The sequence below is a fragment of the Octopus bimaculoides genome, chromosome 19 (assembly GCF_001194135.2).
Source record: "Octopus bimaculoides isolate UCB-OBI-ISO-001 chromosome 19, ASM119413v2, whole genome shotgun sequence".
In the NCBI taxonomy this organism is placed as follows: domain Eukaryota; kingdom Metazoa; phylum Mollusca; class Cephalopoda; order Octopoda; family Octopodidae; genus Octopus; species Octopus bimaculoides.
Window position 1 is genome coordinate 52,260,472 of NC_068999.1, and position 4,319 is coordinate 52,264,790.

The window sequence follows — 4,319 nt, forward strand, 5'->3', positions numbered from 1 at the left end:
ACCTTATAATATCAGAATGCACCATCAGTAGAGTTTTAGGATCAGTTTCTGTCCTTACATCTTATGTTCCAGTTGCTAAAATATACCTCCTCCTCTTGCTACTGTTACAACCACCACCACCTCTTTGCTTTCCTCTTTCTCTGTTCCTCCTTTTGGCATGTAATCACTTGTTCAGCTTTTCAACAGAAGTCATTCTCTCTCTCTGTCTCTCAAATACCAGTAATTTCTGGTTGTAAATGCTAGAGTAGATATACAAGGCTCTGATAATAATTGTCTGGCATCAAGCATAATGAACTATTATTCATGCAAGAATTGCTTTTGGTTTAAAATGTCTACTTAGGATTCCTTTTATCTTTTATAACTTGAATTCTCTCATCTAACAAATTCTTTTTTTTTTTTTTCAATCCCAGGAAAAATAAATATGGCAGCTATCTTTGTTTTCAGCTTCAATTTGAAAAACTGAAAACAAATTAAAAAATCAATACTTTAATGTTATTCATCTACATTTTAGAAAATGGAAATATCTTCAAATTAATAATACATCATTCTTCATCGATTCATTTTCTTAGATTTGATATTTCTCTTCTTTATACTCAATTAATATGTGGAGGCGCAATGGCTCAGTGGTTAGGGCAGCGGACTCGTGGTCGTAGGATCGCAGTTTCGATTCCCAGACCAGGCGCTGTGAGTGTTTATTGAGCGAAAACACCTAAAGCTCCATGAGGCTCTGGCAGGGGATGGTGGCGACCCCTGCTGTACTCTTCCACCACAACTTTCTCTCACTCTTACTTCCTGTTTCTGTTGTGCCTGTAATTCAAAGGGTCAGCCTTGTCACACTGTGTCACGCTGAATATCCCCGAGAACTACGTTAAGGGTACACGTGTCTGTGGAGTGCTCAGCCACTTGCACGTTGATTTCACGAGCAGGCTGTTCCGTTGATCGGATCAACTGGAACCCTCGACGTCGTAAGCGACGGAGTGCCAACAACAACAACAACAACTCTATTAATATAATGAAAGGAAATGGAGAGATGGACACTGGTGAGTATTGGACAAAATACTTCACTATTTTAAAATATTATCTCTCAACTCTGTTCTGATTTGAGTATCTTTAATATGTCCAGACCAGTAAAATATCAGTAATATATAATGAGTGAAAGGAAATGAATATTGGTAACGGTGATTGTTAACACCATAAAGCAGAGTTAAGCTCTCTCTATGAAGTGAAGAACTGTTGACTGAATAGGCAGTGAAATTAAGTGTAAATACAACAAATAGGAAGGGTGAAATAACATGTAGCAGTACCTCTCTTTATATATATATATACATACACACATACATATATACAGTGATTTAAAAATCATTTCAAAACAACATTTTATCTTAGGCAATTCTGTGTAATATTAAAAGTGATACCATAAACAATGGTCGTAATTAATATTTATAGTTCCATTACTCTTAGTCAGCATTTATCATCCATTTGCTTTACATGTCCATAACATTGTAGCCAGCCATGTGTAACCATACATGGACAAAGACATGTTTGCGATTGGTATGATATTTTTATCAGGAGCTGAGTATATTTTGGTTTTATAAAACATGAATAGACAGTAATAACTAGTTGTGAATAGAGAAAAGATTTCCATAAAGGATTGATATTATTAACAAAAATAGGAATAAATGAATAATAGCACATGTCCAATAAATGAAAACTGATTTAGCTTTTTATTTTGACAGGCAATAGAACTCGTCCATTCCTTAAAGATTGGTGAAGATAATTTAGTGTCACTGATAAGTTGTTTGTATACAAAAAATGACTTTCTCTGGGAGAAGTTATCAAAAGTTAAAGGTAATTATTTTCCCTTCACTTTTGAATTCATTAAAACAATTAGTAAAAAAAAAAAAAATTTTTCAGGTAGTTTTTGTGAATTGTGGTTTAGATGAAAACGAAGAAAGACTTACAAATTATAGTTTTGCAGTGTAATAATAACCTGAGGTGTTGTAAACGTTGAAATAAGATTTACAATGCATGTTGATTAATCTACATTTATGTTTATGCACCACATGCCAACTTCTAATGGTCATAAATTATTTTGAATCATTTGTCTTCAAATAGTGATTTAAAATTATGAAAATAGTTGGTCCTAAAAAAGAAACACACACACACAAAAGTACATCAAACTCCTCCCTCCTCACTTTCCTGCAACATTAATCATCACTTTTCACATCTCCCACCATTCCTTAACAAAGTAGCGTCTTCTTTGCTCTCTCCATACGAATTCAAGGCTTAGTATGTTTAAGAAGGCAACATTAATTAATGTAATTTGACATGAATGATCAATATATTTCGTGAAAATTTTGTGTATTTAGGCATATCCCCATTTCTCTATGTATGTAACAAGTTTTTGGTGTCCAGAGTTAAATTACATTTACCTGTTCCTCCCAAACTATTGTAGCATTTGTAGAAAGATGTGTAATTTTCTGACAGCTTTTATAACTCACCTTGTTCCAGGTGCCATTTAGCTAATTAACAACATTGATTATTCATGACACTATCAACCATTCTTATGTTATTGCTGCTGCCTTAAGTCCGAAAACTCATGCTCTTGTAAATAATTTATTTCTCCTAAGTCCATGTGTTGTCAGCTCTTCTTGTATGAGCTTAAATAGACTAAATGTGAGAATCTTGATGTAATTTCTGTAAGGGCCTCCTTTTTTTAAAAAAATTAACTCGCAAAAACTCTTCTCCCATTAGGACATATTGTACAGAATTCTTCATATTACATATTTCATTTCATTAGTTTCTGTTTGTAAAGATGTTTTGGTTTATCACAAATTTCAATGAGAAACAACAAACAGAAAGTCAGAGAATTAAATTTATTATTTTTGTATCATGAACCCTGTACATCATCCAGTTTACTCTTGGCAGGAGTTTACCCCTGATGCTCTCTTTTCCTGTTAACTAATTAATTTTTACTTTAATTAATTTTTTACTGTAGCTTAAGAACAACAAATTGCAAAATGGAGGGGCCTTTTTTGGCAAACTGAAATGTAATGCTTATTTTTTCTACATTATTTTGAATGGACTGTGCATTATCTTGTAACTTCAAGATTTTGACAATGTAATTGTTTGTTTTTAAAATGACATTGTAGGATAGGTGTGAGAGGCTGGATCAGGCCAGTTTGAGCATAAAATAGGTAGAATGTTTCGGCCAAATATGACCGGCTTAGATACTAAAGGGTTAAACATATGCTTAGAATTTTCATTTTGTATTTTTTTTTTAATTACTCGATTAAGTAAATTACATTAATGAATTCACTGCCTCGGTTTAATACACTATGAAATAGTTCATGGTTGAGTGATTTAGTTTCAGAAGTTATATCCAATCAGGAATGACAAGTTTTATAATTGTTTGAGCAAGTTTTGTTCTCTTTAAAGGATTTGTGTTCAGTTTTACAAGCTAACAAAACACTCGAGATAGACAACACTATCAGTATTTTAGCCATTGAACTAATAATCCTTTAAATTTCAGACAACTGTGGCTTCTGTAGCCATGGAACTTCTGTGCTGGCATTTTGAGTTAAATGCTTGAATTTCCAGGCTATCCGATCAATGCTAATCTGGGAAAAATAGATATAAATTTTTCTTTTTTTGTTTTGAATCTGTTGCCATTAATGGAAGATTTCAAACTTATGAATTATATACATATATATATATATTTAAAAACAAAACAATACAAAAAAAAATCAAACCAAACAGATCGTCTTATATTTCTATGTGGAATAGAAGCTCCTTCTGATGACTGAAATCTATTTTTTATCCTGAGTCTCATACTGATTCATTCCATTTGTAATTAGTATGGTCCTTATGACAAGCTTAAATGTTAAACAGTCTCATCTTCCTCATTCATTTCAGCTTGGACATGTGTGCCCAGACTTTGCATATAATAGTGGAGTAGGAGGTGGGGAGCACCCAAGCACATCTTGCTAAAAAAAATCATTCTAATTTCTTGATAAACCTCTCAAATACAGCAGTCAAGTGTTGTTAGATTGTTGGACAAAAATGCCTTGTGGTATTTATTATGTTATTATGGTTCTTTATGTGCTGAGGTTCACTTTGCTGTTCATCCTTCTGGGGATTAATAAACTAAAGTAACTGGAGTTAATTAAATTGACTATCTCCATCCTCCAAATTTCTGGCCTTGTGCTTATGTGTGTGTATATATATAAATTGTTCTTAGTTGTTTTGTTTATCCATTATAGAAATGTTTAACCTAATGTTCATAGATTCAATGTATATATATATATATTTTAAAAATT